At 40.2% G+C, this 23637-nt stretch overlaps 1 long non-coding RNA gene across 1 annotated transcript in view; it reads left to right on the forward strand.

The window, feature by feature from the left end:
* Positions 1-11540: 11540 nt before the first annotated feature.
* The window catches only part of LOC111821319 (uncharacterized), a 16053-nt gene continuing 3956 nt past the window's right edge, over positions 11541-23637 (forward strand). Inside the window, exons 1-2 of the long non-coding RNA XR_002824761.1 lie at positions 11541-11902; positions 15273-15377. This is a non-coding gene — a long non-coding RNA (uncharacterized LOC111821319). The remainder of the gene's footprint in view (positions 11903-15272; positions 15378-23637) is intronic.

Here is a 23637-nt window from a genome sequence, read left to right on the forward strand (position 1 = left end):
ATCTCAAAAGATAGTGACTCAAGACACACCTTACACTAATCCTGCCTCATTAACATAACAAAGACAATCCCTTCCCAAATGAGATTATAACCACAGGCATACAGGTTAGGATTTACAACACATATACTGGGGAGACATAATTCAATCCATAACATATATTTACAATAATGAAAAAAGGGTAGCTGCTGAGGCTGCTTATGTACAACCAGAAACCTCATGGGATTTGGTTCCTTGGTTTGGAGGTTTAGGGTCATGGTTTCATGGGACATCTCAGTTAACTGGCCTAATAACATGTTTAGTGTTTCTGTTCTACCTCCTAGTTTGTTGCATAACACCTGGGGTCTTAAAAACTTGCAAACAGCCAGCAGAAAAATTGGTCTCTGTTGGCCTGGAGCAACAGAGGAAGGAGCGTTAGGAATAGGAGGAAGATATGGAATGTGTGGCTAATTGCTTCCATAAACAACTTCCTCCTTTGCCAAGGGACCAGAAGAACTGGATGATGCCCAGCTACCATTACTGAACATTTTTTATCAAGGATCCTATAGAAGAATCCTGATCAAAAAGGGAAAAATGAAGAACAGAATTTCAAATTCTCATGGACTCCGGACTTTCTGGAGCCAAGGGGGCTGGATGAACCCCTGAAACTACTGCCCTGAGATATCTTTAATACCTACACCAAAAATATCCCCTGAAGTCTTCTTAAAACCAAACAACAGTTTAGCTTAACTAGTAAATATCAGCCTTAAGCATTATGCTCTTTTAAGAATTATCTATATGGGATCATATAGGGACAAAAGCAACTTGGAAGATTAGATAGGAACCTTAAGGGGCAGTGAGTTTACATTAACGGGGGAGAAACAACTCAGAAAAGGAGTGTGAGAATGGTTGCACAACTCGAAGAATGTAATCAATGTCACTGACTTATACATGCAAAACGGTTGAATTGGTGTATGTTTTGTTGTATATATTCTCAACAACAACAACAAAAGCCTGTAGGTTATGTCCTAATGGTGGGTACAGGCAGATTGGAAGAATATAGAAATGGAACGGGTAATGGGATTAAGATGAAAGTTTGAATGATAAACTGGAATGTTTGAACAGCCTTTATGGAAAGTGGTTGTCTCCTTTACCTGAAAGTATTATGGGGATGGATATTGTGTCTGACTGGGGAATGCTTCCCCTATCTAGTATTGTAAAATAGAAAGTATGTAGTTACACCCTTCTACCCGTATTGATTGGACATGCGAAATGGGAACCGGTAAGATTGCCTGAGTCCACACAAGTCATTACTTTCAAACGGTATGGGATAGAAGCTAGATTGACGGTATGAACAAATTTTCTGTACAACAGCCCTGTTGTTGTTGTTAAGTGCCGTCAAATCAGTTCTGACTCACAGCGACCCTATGTACACCAGAACAAAACACTGCCTGGTCCTGTGCCATCCTCACAATTGTTGTTATGTTTGAGCCCATTGTTGCAAACAGTGTCAGTCCATCTCGTTGAGGGTCTTCCTTTTTATCTCTGACCCTCTACCAAGCATGATGTCCTTCTCCAGGGATTTGTCCCTCCTGATAACATGTCCAAAGCATGTGAGATGAAGTCTTTCCAGCCTTGCTTCTAAGGCACATTCTGGCTGCACTTCTTCCAAGACAGATGTGTTCATTCTTTGGGGAGTCCATGGTTTATTCAATATTCTTTGTCAACACCATATTTCCAATGTATCAATTCTTCTTTGGTCTTCTTTATTCATTGTTCAGCCTTCACATGCAACAATAGTCTTAGGTGGAGCAAAAACTGGGGCTTAAGGCTAAAGACTGTGAACAACTGCTTCCTTTGCCACTAGACCAGAACTGTGTGGTGCCTGGCTACCATTGTTGAACATCTGGATCAAAGACTCAATGGAAGAATTCTGATAAAAGGGGGGAAATGTGAAACAGAATTTGAAACTTTTATAGAGGCTGGATGACCCCTCTAAAACCATTGCCCTGAGTTAATCTTTAAACAAAAATGATTCCTGAAGTTATCTTTAAAGCAAAAAATATTTAAGCTTAATTAGTAAAAAATGTTTGCCCTAAGCATTGTGTTCTTTAAAGAATGATCTATGTATGGTCAAAGTGACAACAGCAACTCAGAAGGTTAGATGAGAATCTTAGGGAGCAGTGTTTATGTTAACAATTGTAGAATAATTTAGAAAAGCATAGAGAGAATAGTTGTACAGCTTGAAGAATCAATGTCACTGAATTTTACATGTAGAAATTAAGTGGTATTTGTTTTGCTGTGTATGTTTACACACAAAAAAATAAAAATACAAAAGCAACTTAAAAATGTATTGGGAGCCTGAGTTAAGGCCTCCTCAGGAGGTAATAACCAGTTAAAAATGACTGGACTGAGGAAGAACTGATTCTTGTCAGCCATCAGTTAATTCTATGCTATAAAAACCCACAAATTTATCACAAGGTACAAATGGCAGTAGATTAAGGGGGTAATGAATAAATGTAGATGCCCAGACAAATATAGTTGTTTTTCTCTAAGAAGTATAATTTTGATCTGTATCCTTTCATTGTAATAAACTGCACTTGTGAGTATAACAGATTTCAGTGAGTTCTGTGAGACTTTCTAGAAAATTATTAAGCCTGAGTTTGTTTTTGGAACCCCTAAAGTTGCTGTTGGTATCAAAAGTGAGGGCAGTTTTGGAAACTGTGCCCTCTAACTTTGTAGCTGCACCTGAAATCCTTGCACTTGGTGTCAGAAGACTTACCAGCATCCATGAAGAACATATAAGAACTCCTGGAAAATAAAACATTTGTTTTCTGGTTTTATATGTATTCTAACAATGAACAGAAATGCAAAGTAAGCTACTCTTAGTCTGGATGGTGGTGTTGGACGTGACCAAAAAATAACTGACATCTAGGACTTTGACAACCATGATGTGCCTGAAATGCATGGAATTAGTTATTTTTGACTGGTATTTACATACTGCTTCATTCTCCAAAAGGTTCTGAAGTGGTTTTTTTAAAAAAACATTTGTTTCCATTGTCTGTGGCTTACTGGCATTAGTCACTGAGTGGTGGGGCTAGCATTTTAAGATAGATGTCATTTGTGTGAATGTGGGAAAAAGCTACAATTAAAATAATGTGATACTGCCATTGGTCTGACACTGTTCCTGTAAATAAGACACATGATTTACACTGTTTGTACCAACTTCCCACTTTGGACATTCTCCACAATTTTCAGGTAAAAGGTGAAAATTAAGTAATCATCTGGTGGTACAACAGTGTCTATGCTATTTTATGGCAGACCTTAGGTATGTACTTACCACGAGCCAAGTGTCAACGTCTTCCAGCTGAAGATCATCTGGAACACATCTGTTTTTAAACGAAAGCGAGAGCCCATTAGGAGCGGCAGAGTTGGTGGGGTGACTGTGGGAGGTAAACAAAAGTTAGGAAGCAAAGAACATGTCTTATACATTCAGGAGGGTGGGAAGGGCAACGAAGAGAGCATTTGTCTCAGCTGGATGCTTTGTGCAATGGAGTGAGCTGTGGGAGAAAGGACTAAGTGATAGGTCGGGGACAGATTATGGAAGGTCTTGAATGAGACGCTAAGGACTGAATCTTGTAGGAAGTGAAGCACCATTAATGATTACTGAAGGCAGTTACAAGCAATCACAAGAAATATTGACACAGAATCACATCTAATTCTGATGTGCCCAACAAGGCATGAGGTACACAAAACTAAGGTTTAGTACAGTGGCTTTCATACATTTTTGACCATGACCCACAATAAAAATGCATTCTACGCTGAAATCTAGTATACACACACAGATGGGCACATGCACACACACACATACACACCCCGAAACTTAAGATGAACAAGACTTAGCCTATGTGCAGCACTTTAGTTTCCATTACACTCCACTCCATGTCCCTGTAACCTATTTCACCTGATTCTATTTCATGCTGGTTTTATTCACTAACTTACTTTTTCTGTCTACAAAAGAGTGGCCTAAACTTCAAAAAACACTGTCTTTAGGAGATGGAGAATGGAATCACAAGGGGAAACAGAACGGCAGTTGATAGGTGATAGCAGTAGTTCATTTACAAAGAAATTCATTCATTCATTCATTCCTTCAACTCACTTTTATGAAGTATATACTATGTACCGGGCATGGAGAAACAAAGATATCTGAAACCCAGTCGTGGGCTTGAAGAGCTCATGGCCAGTGGTGGAGACAGGTAGCCAGTTCAGTGTACCAAGTAGATTTGAGAAAAATATCCCAGGATGGTCTAACTACCTGAGGAAAACGGGACTTTTACAGAGAAAATTGTGTGTGAGTTCACTCTTGAAGAGTGATTTTGTCAAAGAGAGGGCACTGCTGGAAGGTACCCAAAGTGAAAGGAAGTGGGTGACAACGTCAAGGCGTGTTGAAAGCACACAGTGTGATCTGGGTAGGGTTGGCAAATTTAGCAAATAAAAATTAAGAGGCACCCAGTTAAATTTGGATTTCAAAAAAGAAATGAATACTTTTTTGTGTAAGTCTGTCCTATAGATCTGGAAGGGGCAGGACATTCTATATAACTGGGCATAGGGAAGTGGCAGAGATGAGTCTGGGCGTGTGTTCAGATCAGGTTGCGATATCTGAAGAGAGAATAAGAACTTGCCCTGTAGGCATTGTGCACACAGGAATGTTAATTCATTAATAATTATAGAATACTCAGTGAAGGCAGACTCCTACTGTGTGCATAGAATGATCATTATTTATTAAAGATTATTAATTCCATTTCAGTACTTCTTTCTCACTTTCTATGCTGCTGATGTTAACTGTTCCCAAGATGTCTTTGTCAGTGTTTAGCTGAGAAGAAGGAATGAGCACATTTCATAGCGTTTACCGATTTCTGATCCAGCCTGAAGGCACATTTAGGTTGTTAATATAATAGGATCAGCAGCATGTGTGTGATCAACCAAGGATTGTCTTTGCTTTGTTTGAGCAATTTGCCAGATGTAGTAGACACAGGTTGTCTATCTTCTCTTTTCCTCTTTTGGCAATGGCTCCCCTGCCCCGTCCACTGTTCATCGCCTTTCAGGGATGGCTCCTGGCAGGCCGTGACGGGGGCAACTGACAGAAGATGGATCAATCAGAGTTCAGTGTCTTGTCATGGTTGAACTTGTAACCTTAAACTTCGGAGCTGTTAGTAGCCATGTTTTTCTGCCATATTGACTGGCAAATCAGAAGAAGATAGTTAACACTATAGGGGGGAATCAGTGATGAAGGGGGAGAGAGAGAGAGTGACAGAGAGGCACAGTGGTCCATTCCCTGGATTCATTATGTTACGTAAGTTTGGGTTGCATTTCTATCCTTGGGTTTGGTGAGGTGCCTCTTTATCTTCTGATGAATTTTAATTTGTGCTTAAGATCACTAGAATAGGTTCTTGTACTTGAAACAAGGGTGCTAATTAATAAACCAGATCAGTAAAGTTCTATTGAAAACCACTGTGGTTATCACTGGTAAAAAATATTTTCTCCCAGTAGTGATTGAGAGTTGGGTATTTAATACCTAGGTAGTTTACCACAGAATGCCCACATGCAAATAGCAAGAAGAAATATTTTTATTAAACTGAGCGTGTTCATTACTACACATAAAATACACTTCTAGGCACATGGTTTCTCTTTTCTGCCAGAGGTAGTTCTGGGTTTGTTCGAGGAAAAACTCATCAGCTTGAGCTGGCAGATTTATTTGGGTTGGTTGGGGAGTTGTTTTATGGAACATTAAACAATAAAATATTCAGCTTTACATAAAGTACATCTATAAATGTACTAGTTATGCCATGAAAAATAAAGAGCTGTGGATGTCCTGGGAACATATGATTTCAGTAAACCACTCGCAGTACCTCTCAGAGCCCGTAACCTACTAATACATATTGTGCATTTCCCAAAGGTAGATAGCTCCTGAAAACCTTAAACTGCTTGAAAAATAAAGGATATTAAAAAATATATGCATATATACATGTGAATACAACAAGCACACATATATGTGAAAATATATTTGTGTGTATTTTTTTTAACTGTGTGGTATTTCATGATTTGGATGAAATGTTGATCTCTAAATTTGGATGTTGAGCAAGACTCTATGGAAGTAACTTTTAAGGAAGATCTCCCTACCTGGTCATGTGTTCAGTGGGCTAAGCATTGTCTTCTAAAATACCTTCCACTGCACTGGTCTTTCCTGTTCCAATAGAACATTCAGGAGTGTCCAGGCACAGTGCCCACTGCTCTCACACTGCACTGGGCTTACTGAGTTACACGTTTTCATTTCCCCCTTTACACTGGGGAAAGTATTCAGTCTTTCATCATTAAGTTTGAAGGCAGATGTAGGCTTTGTGGATATCCAAACCAATCTTGGGAAAAACAAAAAAAAACAGTCTTTGAAAACTTCCTATAACGCTGCAGTAATGAAGACAGTGTAATGGTGTAAGGATAATCAAGTAGGCCCACATTAACGTTGTTGTTGTTAGGTGCTGTGGAGTTGGTTCTGACTCATAGCGCCCCTATGTACAACAGAACTATCTACCCAGTCCTGCGCCATTCACAGTCCTTGCTATTTTTGAGCTCATGGTTGCAGCCACTGTTTCAATCATCTCATGGAGGGTCTTCCTCTTTTTTGCTGATCCTCTAGGTAACCAAGCATGATGTCCTTCTACTGGGACTGGTCCCTCCTCATAACATGTCCAAAGTACGAGAGATGAAGTCTTGCCATCCTCGATTCCAAAGAGCATCTGGCTGAACTTCTTCCAAGACAGATTTGTTCATTATCCTGGTAGTTCATGGTATATTCAATATGCCTTGCCAACACCGTAATTCAAAGGAATCAATTCTTCTTCCATCCTCCTGATTCACTGTCCATCTTTAGCATGCATATGAGACGACTGAAAATATGATGCCTTGGGTCAAGGGCACCTTAGTCCTCAGAGTGACATTTTTGCTTTTCAACATTTTAAGGAGGTCTTTTGCAACAGATTTGCCAAATGCAATATGTCATTTTATTTCTTAACTGCTGCTTCCATAGGCGTGGGTTGTGGATCCAAATAAAATGAAGTCTTTGACAATTTCAATCTTTTCTCTGTTTAGCATGATGTTGCTTATTGGTCCAGTTGTGAGGATTTTTGTTTTCTTTATGTTGAGGTGTAATCCACACTGAAGGCTGTAGTCTTTTGATTTTCATCAGTAAGTGCTTCCAGTCCTCTTCGCTTTAGCAAGCAAAGTTTTGTCTTCTACATAACACAGGTTGTTAATGGGTTTTCCTCCAATGCTCATGTTGCAATATTCATATAGTCCAGCTTCTGGAATTATTTCCTCAGTATACAGATAGAATAAGTATGGTGAAACAATACAACCCTGACACACACCTTTCCTGATTTTGAACCACACAGTATCCACTTGTTCTGTTTGAATGACTGCCTCTTGGACTATGTACAGGTTCCCCATAAGCACAATTAAATGTTCTGGAATTCCCATTCTTAGCAATATTATCCATAACTTGTTATGATCCACATAGTTGAATGCCTTTGCGTAGTCAATGTAACACAGGTAAACATCTTTCTGATATTCTCTTCTTTCAGCCAAGATCCATCTGACATCAGCAATGATATCCCTCGTTCCACGTCCTCTTCTGAATCTAGCTTGAGTTTCTGGTAGTTCCCTGTTGATGTACTGCTGCAACCATTTTTTAATGATCTTCAGCAAAATTTGACTTGTGTGTGATATTAATGACATTGTTTGATAATTTCTGCATTCTGCTGGATCACCTTTCTTGGAATAGGCACAAATATCGATCACTTACATTCAGTTGGCCAGGCAGCTGTCTTCTAAATTTCTTGGCATCGATGACTGAACACCTCCAGCACTGCATCCATTTGTTGAAATACCTCAACTGGTATTCGATCAATTCCTGGAGCCTTGTTTTCCACCAATGCCTTCAGTGCTGCTTGGACCTCTTCCTTCAATACCATTGGTTCTTGATCATGTTCAACCTCCTGAAATAGTTGAACTTCCACCAATTCTTTTTGGTACAGTGACTCTGTGTATTACTTCCATCTTCTTTTGATGCTTCCTGCGTCATTTAATATTTTGCCCATAGAATCCTTCAATACTGCATGGCGAGGCTTGAATTTTTTCTTCACTTCTTTCAGCATGAGAAATGCCTAGCACACTCTCCTCTTTTGGTTTTCTAACACCAGGTCTTTGCACATTTCATTATACTACTTTACTATGCCTTCTCGAGCCACTCTTTGAAACCCTCTGTTCAACTCTTTTACGTCATCATTTCTTCTATTCACTTCAACTACTCTATGTTCAAGAGCAAGTTTCAGAGTCTCTTCTGACATCCATTTTGGTTTTTTCTTTCTTTCCTGTCTTTTTAATGATCTTCTGCTTTCTTCATGTATGATGCCCTTGATGTCATTCCACAACTCGTCTGGTCTTCGGTCATTTGTTCAATGCATCAAATCTATTCCTGAGATGGTCTCCAAATTCAGGTGGGATATACTCAAGATCTTATTTTGCCTCTTGAGGACTTCAATTTTCTTTAGCTTCCACTTGAACTTGTATATGAGCAACTGATGGTATGTTCCGCAGTCGGCCCCTGGCCTTGTTTTGACTGACGATATTGAGTTTTTCCATTGTCTTTCTCCAAAGATGTAGTTGATTTGATTCTTGTTATTTCCACCCCATGAGGTCCACATGTATAGTTGCTGTTTATGTTGAAAAAAGGTATTTGCAATGAATAAGTCATTAGTCATGCAAAATTCTATCATGCAATTTCCGTTGTCGTTTCTATCAGCAAGGCCATATTTTCCAACCACCAATTCTTCTTCTTTGTTTCCAACTTTTGCATTCTAATCTCCAGTAATTATCATTGCATCCTGATTGCTTGTTTGATCAATTTTGGACTGCATAAGGTGGTAAAAATCTTCAATTTCCCCAACTTTTGCATTAGTGGTTCTTGTATAAATCTGAGTAATAGTCATATTAACTGATCTTCCTTGTAGGCGTATGTATATTATCCTATCACTGACAGTGTTGTACTTCAGGATGGATCTTGAAATGACCTTTCTGATGATGAATGCGACACCATTCATCTTCAGTTTGTCATTCCCAGCATAGTAGACCATACAATGGTCCGATTCAAAATGGCGAATACCAGTCCCTTTCAGCTCACTAAGGCCTGGGATATCAATCTTTATGCAGTCCATTTTATTTCTGACGACTTCTAATTTTCCTAGATTCATACTTTGTACATTCCACTCTGATTATTAATGGATGTCTGCAGCTGTTTCTTCTTATTTTGAGTCGTGCCGCATCAGCAAATGAAGGTCCCAAAAGCTTGACTCCATCCATGTCATTAAGGTCGACTTTACTTTGAGGAGGCAGCTCTTCCCTAGTTGTATTTCTAGTGCCTTCAACCTGAGGGGCTCATCTTGTCACTGTATCAGACAATGTTCCACTGCTATTCATCAGGTTTTTACTGGCCAATTTTTTCAGAAGTAGGCCGCCAGGTCCTTCTTCCTAGTCTGTCTTAGTCTGGAAGCTCCACAGAAACCTGTCCACCATGAGTGACTGCTAGTATTTGAAACACTAGAATAGCTTCCAACATCACACATGCCACCACAGTATGACAAACTGACAGACTCATGGAGGCACATTAACATAGTCACATAAATTCCCACAAAGTATCCAAAGGAATTAAATGAAAGAAATGGTGTTAGAGTAACAGACTATCCATATGGAAAAATAAAATAAAACCTTGACTCCCTACATTATTCACGCTATATACAAAAACTAATTTGTGTTGGATCGTAGACCTAAATTTAAAAGTGCATCAGGGTTGTATCCTTTCACCGTATGTATTCAATCAAGAAGCTGGACTGTATGAAGAAGAACGTGGCATCGAGATGATGGAAGACTCATTAAAAACCTGCAATATGCAGGTGACACAACCTTGCTTGCTGAAAGTGAACTGGACTTGAAGTATTTAACTGATTAAGATGAAATGGGACAGCCTTCAGTATGGACCGGACCTCAACATAAAGAAAACAAAAATCCTCACAACTGGACCAATAAGCAACATCATGATAAGTGGAGAAAAGATTGTAGTTGTTAAGGATTTCATTTTATTTGGATCCACAATCCACGCCCATGAAAGCAGCAGTCAAGAAATCAAATGAGGTATTACCTTGGGCAAATCTGTGCAAAAGACTTCTTTAAAGTGTTAGAAAGCAGTCACTTTATGAGAACTAAGGTGCGCCTGACACAAGCCATGGTATTTTCAGTCATCTCATATGCATACGGAAGCTGGACAATGAATAAGAAGACCGAAAATACCTTTGAATTATGGTGGCGAAGAATATTAAATATACTATGTACTGCCAGAAGAACAAACACATGTGTCTTGTAGCAAGTACAGCCAGAATGCTCCTTAGAAGCAAGGATGGCGACTTCGTCTCTTGTACTCTGAACATGTTATCAGAAGGGACCAGTCCCTTGAGAAGAACATCATGTTTGGTACAGTAGAGGGTCAGCGAAAAAGAGGGAGACCCTGGACAAGATGGATTGATACAGGGGCTGCAACAAGGGGCGGAAACAGCACCGATTGTGAGGATAATGCAGGACTGGGCATGTTTTGTTTTGTTTCTGTTGTACATAGGACAACTATGAAGCAACTCGAGGTACGACAGCCTTCCCATTTCACCATCCTATCAACCTCGCACCTGTTGGTGGTTTCACGAAGTGTCTCATACTCCCTTCTCTGAGCACGAGGCACGCAGACAAGTTGATGCTAATTCTCCCAGCAGAACCCCATCCAGTCCGGCTTTGAGGTCCTGACTTAGTTGCCAGGGCAAAAGCGGAGAGAGGAGAAAGGGGCGCAGAGTGTCTGTAGTCACCCCCTTTCCAAGCCTAAGGCTGGGGTCGGGGGCTGTGAAGAGCCCAGTGACTCCTCAGGCCTCCAGCCCCAATGAACGAAGGGTGGGGCAGCCAAGATCTCCAAGGTCACGGGGAGGTCAGGGGGTCAAAGGGCAGGCAGTGCAGGGGCCCCGCCCGCGTCTCATCCCCGGGGTCCTTCCAACTGAGGCGGGGCCCTGGCCTCAGCGGAAGAGCCCTCGGAGGAGGCGGCGACAGGGCGGCGCGACCCCGGCGCCCCTGAGGCGGAGAGGAGGCCCGGCGGGGAATCCATGCGGCGCCCGCCCGCTGGACGCAGGTCGCTTCTCCGGGCGCAGGGTCGGCGAGAAGAGCCGGAAGCACAGCCACAGCGATGCGGGCCGAGCTCCCGCTCCCCGCCCTCCGCGCGCTTTTGGACGAATCCCGTCGCAGACTCACCTCCTCCTCCCGGGCCGCTGAACGCCGACCCGCGCGCGCGTCGGGTTGCTCCTGCGCCGGCGCTGCCTCAAGGCGGTCTTGGAGGGGAGTGACCGCGGGGCCCTTGGGGAGGGGGGCGGGGCCGTGGGGAGGGACAGCGACTTGGGAGGCCCGGGTCACAGAAAGTTTGGTGAGTGTGGAAGGAGGGGGTGATTCCCAGCAGGAGGATCTGGGAACCAGGGCTTTCTGCCCACTTTGAAATTGGGTTGTTTGTCTTTTTTGTTGGTGAATTTCAAGAGCTCGTTAGATATATTCATATATTCATATGGTTTCCAGATATTTTCTCCCATTCTGTAGGTTGTCGTTTCACTTTTTTGATAATGTTCTTTGATGCACAAATCGTTTTCATTTTGTTAAAGCCCAACTTAACTCTTTTTTCTTTTATTGCTTACTTTTTGATGTCATATCTAAGAATCTACGGCCAAAAACAAGGTCCTGAAGGTTTACCTGGAGCCTTGGTGGCGCAGCGGTTAACAGCTCGACTGCTAACCAAAAGGTCAGCCCTTCAAATACACCAGCTGCTCCTTGGAAACCCTGTGAGGCAGTTCTACTCTTATCCATTAGGATCGCTATGAGTCAGACTCCAGGGCAACGGGTTTGGTTTTTTTTGGTTTGAAGGTTTACCTTGTATTTGCTTTTACATGTTTTATATTTTAGCTCTTATATTTAGCTCACTGATGAATTTTGAGTTCATTTTTGTATATGACATGAGGTATAGGTCCAGCTTCATTTTTTTTTTTCTGCATACAGAGATAGAGTTGTCTAAGGACCATTTGTAAAAGAGACTATCCTCTCCCCATTCCATGGAACTGATACTTGTATTGAAAATGAATTAGCCGTAGATGTAAGGGTTTATTTCTGTACTCTATGAGAATATTTTTAAAGTAATATCAGAAAGAAATGAGGTAATAAAAATGAAATTATTGTACATAGTTTTTATAATGTTCCATCTGTGAGAGTTGCAGCGAAGCATCAGTTTTTACATTCTGTGAGAAAGTGAAAGTAAAGTGTTTTATTGTGAGGTAGAGAGAGATTTGCGAATCTGGGAGACACACACTGGAAGAGGCTGCATAGGCCTGGCTCACTAGTATTTAGTCCCCATTGCTAACCACCACGTTGTCTCATGATCTTGTTTTTCCCTCCAGTTACAGTCCCTACAAAAGGTTTAAGATTAACCGATGCTCCTCCCTGGAGGGTGGAAAACAAGTGATAGTAATCTAAAGATGAAAAACCAAACAGAGCACCCATCTTGTGACAAGAAAACCAGGATGTCGCCAGATAACCCCCAAGAATACCAGTAAAAGATTAACTCATCTGAGACATGACCACCTCAAGGGGGAACTAACACAAACTTCTAAGACCCATAATCCTGTCCCTGTAAAAGCCTTCAGCCGATCTCCAGTTGGGGAGACAGGTTTTTTGGAGGAATCTATTCCCCTCTTCTCCTATATATCAATATATAATAAAACCCTTGCTGCTCACCTCACCCCTGTCTCAGAATTGGCTATCGTGGTAGGTGGCTCCAATCTGCGTTACTGCGGAAACAACACTAGCACCCAGGCAGGATATTGTAGTGTTCCAAATTGCAGAAGGACAGTGAGGTTGTTATCAGGTGGAATGAGGCAGAAAGGGGATAAAATGGCAAGAAATTACAAGGGGGTTCGGTAATCTACAAACTTCATTAATGTTATCGATTCTATTCTCTAACCTCCTGGATCATGTTGACTGATGCATTCTTCTTAACGCGTTTTTCTTAGACTAAGCTGCATAAACATGCTTAGCAAACATCTTTTAACAAGCAATTCCTAGTAGAAGCTAAAGTCTTAACCCTTGCGCGTTTCTATGTTACAAACAGTTAAACTTTTACAAGAAGGTGAATTGTCTTTTTAGGGCACCAGAAGCCGAGAATTTTAAGTCAAGCTGCAGTTTAATTCAAAATGGAGTTTAATTTAGATCTGGGCCAGCCATTTTAGTCAAGCCAGGCACCTGGGTTTTGGGGTCCATGTACAGAGTTATGATAAATTTTATATATATATATATATTTTTTAGATTTTCCTAATGTGAGTAGGTGGGACACCAGCATGTATAATAAGAAAGTGGTCCTGCTGTATTTTGAAAAATAATTTTTATGTTCCAGGCAAAGCAGTTTCTATTCATTCCTGGAAAGGAACTTCTTTTGACATAGGTTCAATATCTTAAATAGATTTAAAGCTTAAGTTACTTATAAAATATGAGGTGAAAAGGACTAAAGAAGAATAAATTGTGATTAACTATAGTAATAGCATAAAATTAAAGTTCAACTAACCTCAGTCTAACACTGATGCCCTCTTATCATCTGTGCATACACACACACACACACACACACACACACACAAACAGACATACACATAAAACAGTTGTTTTGCTCTAAGATGTTAGGACACAAAATTAAATAGCACATAAAATGCATATAAGAATTTTATTAGATGACTTTTCCATAATTCCACTTAAATGATAGTAAACAAAAGGATGAACCACGAGAATAAATAGAAGTGTCAAGGAGGCAAGAATGTAGATGTATAAGTAGGAACATTTTAGCAAGCATGACAAAGCCAAAACCTAAGCCACTGTAGCATCAGTATAAACAAGCTGATTCATGCTGCAGATCCCTCAGAACCTCTGACCTGGAGGATCCAGGTACCCTGTGATTGACAGGTGGGGTGAAAAGTAGGATTAACTGGAAGTCTGAATACAGAATGGTTAAGAACCCATATCCCTCCCCACTGGCAAAATATTGGAGGTTTACTGTCTGGAAATGTTGAGTCCAAGAGCCCAGAGGATAATGCAGAAAAGGGTCAGAGAGAATGGGCACCGAGAGCATTTACCGGAGGTTACCTGAGAGCCAGTCCAGCTCAGCCCAGAGCTGAGAGATCACAGTGTTTGTTTGCTTGCTTGACTAATTAATTTATATAATATGTTGAAAAGTGTCCATAGGACTCAGTAGTGCACAGGTCATTGTTGACAAGTAATAAGAATGGAAGCCCACTTAGAACAGGGGACGAGAGGGTAAAGTGGTTCCAGTTCTACTCTGACAAATGGGATTGCCGTGAGCTGCAGTCGACTCGAGGGCAACTGGTTTTGGTTTTAGGTACTGTTGACAAAGAGACCAATGGAGGTAGATATTATCTTACAACAGTGTTCATTAGACATACTCTTTGTAGTGTCTTCTCTTAGCTTGGGTATTCACATGAAAAAATAATAATTGTCACATATGTGAAAAGCGTCTCACCCTGCTTTACTTTGCAATTATTTCATTACTGGTGAGTCTGAACATATTTGTGTGTTTGTTAGCCACCTACTTTATTGCAAATTGTTCAAGGCCTTTGCTTTTGTGATTTGGGGTCTGAGCATTTTTACTCTTGTTTGGTTGCATTCTATCAAAGACTTTCAGGCTTTTTCCACCAATTTTGCAGTTTTCCTTGTAGTGCTTTTCTAGATGTATATTTGGAGGGAATGTGTGAAAGTTTATGTTTTATGTGGTCAAATCTGTCAGTCTTACATACTGTGATTATCCTATTGTTTTTTAACCTTAGAAAGTTTTTTTTTGTATTCTTTGAATTAGCAAATCATGTTTTACATTTATTGTCATTTTGTTTTCACGTCTCTGTTATTCCTTTTTGTCTTTTATGATTAGATATATTTCTAAAAGTAGCATCATCTTCTACCATCATATGCAAGGCGTTCTTCCTTAGCATGCAACTAAAATTTGCCTTTTCTTTCATAAGCATGTTTGAGTCCATATATCTTTATACAGCATGAAATTATAACTTTAGATTCTGCTTCTTACCCACATTTTTAAAAAATTCAATGTTCTTTTATTTTCTCAGGGTTAATAGTGACACAGTAGAGAGATAAAGACAACATTTAATGAAAGGAAGAACATAATCCTTTGAAAGAGAAGACTTCCCCACACCGTTGCTGGTAAAATAAAGGTAAGAGAGTATATACCCTGTGAGGACTCTTGATGGCTTTGATTCCTTGTTGTTCCATGAGATACAGAATACCATGGATGTTTTCTGAAATAAAAACCTCTGTTTACATTTTTTTAAATTGTGCTTTAAGTGAGAGTTTACAGCTCAAGTTAGTTTCTCATGCAAAAATTTATACACACATTTTTATGTGGCCCTAGTTTCTCTCTATAATGTGACAGCATGCTCCTCCTTTCCACCCTGGATTTCCTGTGTCCATTCAACCAGTTCCTATCCCTTTCTGCCTTCTCATCTGCTTACATTTTTATTCATTCACTTGTCTCCACATGATAGAAGGGAAAAACCAAAAACCCCCATGGGGCATGCAGTGTATTTCTTTTTTTTTTTTTTTAATTTAAAAAAATTTTTGTTGTTGAGAATATACACAGCAAACCATACACCAATCCAACAGTTTCTACATGTACAATTCATTGATGCTGATTGCATTTTTTTGAGTTGTGCAACCCTTCTGACCCTACTTTTCTGAGTTGTTCCACCTCCATTAACATAAATTCACTGCCCCATAAGGTTTCTATCTAATGTTTTGAGTTGCCGTTGTCAATTTGATCCATATGGATAGTTCTTAAAAGAGCACAATGCTCAAGGCAGACATCCTTTAGTAGTTAAGCTAAACTATGGCTTGGGTTTAAGAAGACTTCAGGGTACATGTTTGGTTTAAGGTTTAAGGATCATCTCAGGGCAATAGTTTGAGGGGTTCATCCAGCCTCCATGGATCTAGCAATTCTAGATTCTATGAGAATTTGAAATTCTGTTCTTCATTTTTTCCCTTTTGATCAGGATTCTTCTATTGAATCTTTGTTCAAAATGTTCGGTAATGGTAGCCAGGCAACATCCAGTTCTTGTGATCTCATGACAAAGGAGGCAGTTGTTCATAGAGGTGTAAAAACAGCTTGAGGACAGTGTCTGACCTCTCTATCCTCACAAGGGGGAGGAGAACCAAGATCAACAGCACAAGGCTGATCCCATGAGGTGAAAGTCAGACAAGCCTCCTCTCTCTGCCATCTTTACTAATTCTGACACCAACCGTCCCTCGCGCAGCACTCTCTACTTCTCTGCTGGGTTCGATAATTCATTGCAGTGGCCATAGAGAACTCACAGACCGTACTCACATTTACAGGGTTTATTAGGGAAGTATCATTTACAATTCAGGCTCAGGAATATTCAAGATACAATTTTTCCATCAGGATAGCCTCTTCCCAGCCATGCTCGCAGGCACACCTCTTCCTAGCCCTAGGCCTCTCCCCAAAGGCACTCAGCTTTCTCTCTCCTTGGGCCGGGAAGCCCACCGAGCTGTCTCCTGCTTCCAGGTCTCTGTTGCCACCACCTCAGCATCTTTAGGGTTATAGCTTGCTCTTTCTTGGTCTCCTGCTTCCAGAAGCTTTTTAGCACAGGGACCCCAGGTCCAAAGGACGTGCTCTCTGCTCATGGCTGTTCTTCCTTGGTGGTGGTAGGACCCTCCTCTCAGCTCTGGAATTAGCTCTCTTTTAAGGCAAAACTGACCAATCCCCTTGGTAGGCCACAATTACCCTATCACACAGGCTCACCTGATCACCCAGGTGGGAGTTACAAGACCATGGCTAGAAAGGCCATACACAAAAGTTATTAATCCACCACAAGGGGCAATTGGCAATTTCCTCCTCCTATTCCAGATTTTCCTTCCTCTGTTGCACCAGGCAAATAGAGACCAATTGTTTTATCATGGATGACTGCTTGCAAGCTTTTAAGACCCCAGGCATCACACAACGAACTAGGAGGTAGAACAGAAACACTAAACACTTTATTAGGCCAGTTAACTGGGATGTTCCATGAAACCATGGCCCTAAACCTCCAAACCAAGGAACCAAGTCCCATGAGGTGTTTAGTTGTACATAAGTGGCCTCTACGGCTACTCTTTTTTTCTTGGTCATTGTTGTAAATATATCTATCACAAACCTTTTGCCAATTCAACTTTTTACAGGCGTACAACTTCTGACAGCAATTACATTAATCAGCTGTGCAACCCTACCCTTAATCAGTGCAATTTTTCCGTCACCTTAAACCAAAACTCAGTACTGCATAAACAATAACCTGCTTCTTTCCCCCTTTCTCCAGCCCCTGGTAACCACTAAGAAACTCTGGTCTCTATACATTTGCCTGTTCATGTCTTTTTATATAAGTGATCACGGTCGTGCAATATTTGTCCTTTTGTGATTGACTTATTTTACTCAATGTAATGTCTTCAAGCTCCATCCATATTGTTGCATATATCAAGACCTCATTTCTCTTACTTGCTGAGAAGTATTCCATTGTATGTGTGTACAACATTGTGTTTATCTAGTCATCCGTTGATGGGCATTTAAGTTGTTCTACCTTTTGACTATTGTGAATAGTCCTGCAATGAACACTGGTATACGAGTACCTGTTTGAGTCTCTGCTTTCAAGTCTTTTGGGTATATGCCTAGGAGTGGAATTGCTGGCTCAAGTGGTAGTTCTATTTTTAGTTTTTTGAGGAACCACCACACTGTTTTCCACAATGGCTCTACTATTTTGACCCATGTTTTTTTAAATCTGTATTTTTATTTTGTTTTATTTCCAGGTCCTTTCTGTTTTAATCTTGGATTAGTGCCCATGTTGATGGTACTTTATTATTGTTATTTTATATCTTTCCTCTCAAAAGTTAGTTTTAGCTTTTAATTCAATTATGCTTAATACACTTGTTTGAAGCCACTATATTTAACCTGGTTTCATTCTCCATTAAGTTTTTATTTCATAAATTCTTATTTTCTCTGAAATCTTATGTTTCTGCATGCATACATACATAGTCACATACTTTTACAAATATGCAATAAATGGAACCAGTACACATTGTAAATGCACTTTATTATTAGTGTGGTCTTTTTTTTTTTCTTCTTCTAGTTTTTCTCTCCCCTTTTCTTATCACTCAGTAGTACCTTATGATGATAGGTACTACTCAGTCAACTAGTGTAATTATCATTTATTACTTTTAATCACTATAATATTTCATGGTGGCACTGTGCCATTTACAATTTTTTGTGTTCCTCCATATTCTAGTTAAATTATCACCAGAACAATGCTATAGAAATATTATGGGATTACTAAAACAGTGGTTCTCAACTGGAGGTGATTTTCTCCCGTAAGGGACTCTTGGCAATATCTGGAGACAATTTTGATTGTCAAAACTAGGGTTCGGGTTGCTACTGGCATCTAGTGGGCACAGCCCAGGAATCCTGCTAAACATCCTGCAATGCACAGTACAACCCCCACAATACAGGATGATTTGCCTAGAATGTCGATAATGCTGAATTCAAGAAAACCTAGGTTGAAGAATGTCTTAGTTATTTAGTGTGCTATAACAGAAATATCACAAGTAGATGGCTTTAACAAAACAGAAGATTACTCTCTCACAGTTTAGGAGGCTAGCAGTCTGAATTCAGGGCACCAGCTCTAAGGGAAGGCTTTCTGTCTGTGTCAGCTATAGGGGAATGTCCTTGTCTCCTTTCAACATCTGTGGGCCTGGCATTCCTTGGAGATCTCCATGTGTCTTGGCATAAATCTTCCTCTGGGTCTAGGAGGTTCTCAGTGCAGGAGCCCCAGGTCCAAAGGATGTGCTCCACTTCCAGCTCTTCTTTCTTGGTAGTAGTGAGGTCCCTCCCCTCTCTGCTTGCTTCTCTCTTTTTATCCCTTGTAAGATAAATGGTATGACTTAAGTAAGGGTGTGACTTGACTGAAGGTATGACTTAAGGCTGTGACTCAAGTTAGACCCCACACTAGTCCTGCCTCATTAATGTCTAGAGGTTAGGGTTTGCAACAGACCACAAAATGGAGAAAACCACACAATACTGGGAATCATGGCCTAGCCAAGTTGACACATATTTTTAGGAGACAATTAAATCCATGGCAAAGGATATCTGTTTTTAATATTTATAGCTGTTTTCTGATTTTTCTTCAAGATGTTGTTTCACTTCACATTTCTGCCAGCAATATTAGAGAGTACCCATTTACCATCTGTTTATAATTCCAACCCCAGTCATTGTGACATGCACGCACAGACACACACACACAGCTAAACAAAGAGATTCATTAAACAGTTTTGTATGTACGTGGGCTATGTGTGATTCACTGTGATATTTTCTATGATTTTTTAAATTTTATATCTCATTTTAAAAAACAGTTTAGATCCTAATGATTTCCCATCTCAGAATATGGGAGACATGCCTCTAATGTGTCCTCCACATTTATTTCAGCATTTCCCTACTTCTTCTCTTTCACTCATCATTGGCGATTTATGTGAGTCGGCATCCTTTCACTTGTTCACAGAATACGAATGTCTTCAGCTACTATTATATCTGATATACCAACTAAACTACATGGGGGAGGGGGGTACAAAGTATGTAAAACATTGCTGTATCTTTGAAGGCACTCACAGTCTTGCAGGAAAAAGACATGGAATTAAATGAAAGCAAGACACAATGATAGCCCTAGCATCCAAATTAAGTGCAGGAAAGAAGTTGTCACCTTCATGTGGGGATTTTAATTAAGAGGCTTCATGAAGGAGATGAGTCCAGGGAGTCCGGGAAGACAAGATGGAGGATTCCAGATGGAGAGGGTGTGAAAAAATTTCAGGTAGACACGTGGGTGAGAAAACCTAGGCAAAGGGAATTGGGTGTATCAGTGCTCTGAGTATTGAAACTATGGTGCACTGCTGAAGCTGCAGGTTATGTTGAATGTCATGGAGATCAGTGTGTGTGACGGCAAGGTAGCAGGGGAGTTGAGCTGGCAGGTGGGTCACAGAGAATCACGTCTTGTGTATGAAGTGAGGAAATGTGGCCTCATTTCCCAGTGGGGAATCACTGGGTTGTGGGGGTTAATAAGGGAGATCAAGATCACCTTTGTAATACAGAAAGATCTCTTTGGGGCAATGTGAATATCAGGATAGAGAGATGCCAGCCTGTGATTGCTATGAGGGATGATAAGGAACTGAAATTGGACTGTGGAATTGGGGACTGAGAGGTGTATGAGGAATGGGGACGCTTGAGAATTAGAAGAAAAAACCATCCTTTATCTCATCACTAGTGATAGCTACTCGTTGACTAATAGGTGGGAAGTATACTAAGCTTTTTACAGATATTAAGTCTGTCAACCATGTTAGGAGGATGGATATCATCCCTATTGTATGGGTGAAGATAGGGAGATTCAGAATGGTTTGGTTGCCTGTCCATATTCAAACACAAATACGTAGTAGCTCAATTCAATTACCTGGGTTCGTCTAATTCCAAAAGTTTGCACTTAATATCATTTTTAAAAAGTCTTCTATCATTTTGCATTTTAAAATTCCCAACTTTTGTTGTACTTTGCATATTGTGTTTTGTGAATTGTTGGTTTATTCCCTTTGCACACTTTTGCACTGGGATATTCAATCTGTAAGGTGTCTTGACACCCTAAAGATATTGTCTTAGTTATCTAATGCTGCTAGAGTAGAAATGCCACAAGTGGCTGGCTTTAACAAGCAGAAATTATTTTTCTCAGAGTTTTGGAGGCTTGTTGTCATTGTTGTTAGGTGCCGTGGAGTCGATTCCAACTCATAGCAACCCTATGTACGACAGAAGGAAACACTGCTCACAATCTTTGCTATGTTTGAGCCCATTGTTGCAGCCACTGTGTCAATCCATCTCATCAAAAGTCTTCCTATTTTTCCGAGACCCTTACTTTACCAAGCATGATGTCCTTCTCCAGGGAATGGTCTCTCCTGATACCACATTCAAAGTACGTGAGACAAAGTCTCACCATCTTCGCTTCCAGGGTGCACTCTGGCTATACTTCTTCCAAGACAGACTTGTTCCTTCTTCTGGCAGTCCATGGTTGATTCAATATCCTTCGCCAATATCATAAATCAACTGCATCAGTTCTTCTTCAATCTTCCTTATTCATTGTCCAGCTTTTGCATGCATATGAGGTGATTGAAAATACCATGGCTTGCGTCAGGCACGTCTTGGTCCTCAATGTGACATCTCTGCTTTTCAACACTTTAAAAAGGTGTTTTATAGCAGATACGCCGAATGCAATCAGTCACTTGATTTCTTGACTGCTGTTAGAAGTGTGAAATCAGGGCTTCAGCTCTAGGGGAAGGCTTTCTGTCTCTGTCAGCTGGGGGAAGGTCCTTGTCTCTTCAGCTTCTATTACTTGGCTTCCTGGTGATCTTTGTGTGGCTTGGCATCTGTCTTCCCCCATCTGTGCTTGTCTGCTTACTTGCACTTAATCTGCTCTTTTTGTATCTCAAAAGAAACTAAGACACATTCTACACTAATACTGCCTCATTAACATAACAAAGAAAACCCATTCCCAAATGGAATTATACCCACTAGAAGGGTTAAGGTTTACAACACTACTGGATACAGTTCAATTCTTGGGATGGGTTTGCAACCAAATCAATAAAGTGCAAGCACCAACATGTGGGCCTAGGGACTCCCTGTGTCTTGAAGTTTCAACAGCAGCAAAATCACTTCGTTCTTCAGCTTTCTCTGATATCATATAGTAATACTCTCTGTCTTCCTCCTTTCCCTCTCACACTGGCTTCCTTGTTGCCCTTGAATAGCTGAGAGGAGCCCCTTCCTAAGTAAGGTCCTTTGCACTGGCCACTCCTTCTGCAGTACACACTATCTCAGGTATCCTTGTGGCTCCTACCTTCTCATCCTTGAGGCCTCTGTTCAAATGTCATCTTGTGTGTTGTATCTCAGGATACCCCCAAAATTCTGTAATAGAATGTGAAGTTCTATACAAAACTCCACTCTTGCAATTAGTATATGTGATTACAAGTTTTTCGTTTTTTTTTTTTTCTTCTGTATATGTGATGCTAAATCAAACAATAAGTGGTACTTTTCCTAATAGCCTAAATAGGAATTTCCATGGAGGCTGGTACCTTGCCTTTTTTAAATCTTCATATCTCCTCTGCCTAGCAAAATCTCTGAAACAGAGGGAAAGTGAAATAAATTCTTGTTGAATGAATAAATCTAAGTTATCTTAAATCCTAGGTGATGTCATGCTGTGCTATAGATTTAAAATGATATCTATAGACTGATGACTCCAAAATGCATATCTCCAGACAGGATCACTCCAGACTCATAGAGTCTCCACTTGGATGTGTAATAGGTACATCAAGCTTGACATGTCCAAAATCCTAATCCTTATTATCCCACTAAACCTGCTCCTCTCACAGCCTTCCTCATCTCTGTCAATGGCAAATCTTCATTCTTCTAGTTTTCTCAGGCCAGAATCCTTTGACTTGTCCTTGGCTCCTCTCTTTCTGTCACCCCCATCAAAGTCTCCAGAAAAACATATCAGTTCTACCTTCAAACCACATGCCATATGACCCCTTAGCACCACCTCCACTGCTGCCACTGTAGTACTAGCCACCCTCGCTTCTCCTTGGTTAGGTAACCATACATAGATGGGACAGTGCCAGTTTATGTCTGTGTCCGAGCGTAGTTATTAATAGCACCTTCTTTCTATTTCAAAACTTTCAACTTGAATTTCAGTTTTAGTTCGTAGAAGTTAGTGGCCTTTCCAGTTGGATATTACAAGAGCTTTCTAACTAGTTTCAATGCTTCTTCTTTCCTCCCCAAATGACAGTTAATTCTCAGTTTAGCAACTGAAAAGATCCTTTAAAAATAAGTCTGATCGAAATTTGAAAACCGATCATGGTGATGGTTGCACAACACGGAAAATATTATTAATGCCAGTGAATTGTACAAATAAAAATGATTGAAATGACAAATGTTTTGTTATATATATTTTACCACAATAAAAAAAAAAATTTCTTTCTTTTTTTTTTTTTTAAATTTTCTAACTTGTTTTAATGAGACCAGTGTGCCCTAATACCAAAAATCTAACAAGGATATTTCGAGAAAAGAAAATTACAGACTAATATTCTTCATGAATATAGATGTAAAAATCTTTCACAAAATATTAGTAAATTAAATATAACAATGTAAGAAGGGGATAATACATCATGAACAAGTGGGATTCATCCCAGGAATGTAAGATTAGTTTAACGGATGGGTGCTAATCACATTAACAAAATAATTAACTCATCACATTAACAAAATAAATAACAAAAATCATATGTTTCACACCTATGTTCATGGCAGCATTGTTCACAATAGCAAAAAGATGGAAACAACCTAGATGCCCATCAACAGATGAATGG

The sequence above is a fragment of the Trichechus manatus genome, unplaced genomic scaffold (assembly GCF_000243295.1).
Source record: "Trichechus manatus latirostris isolate Lorelei unplaced genomic scaffold, TriManLat1.0 scaffold00077, whole genome shotgun sequence".
Classification (NCBI taxonomy): domain Eukaryota; kingdom Metazoa; phylum Chordata; class Mammalia; order Sirenia; family Trichechidae; genus Trichechus; species Trichechus manatus.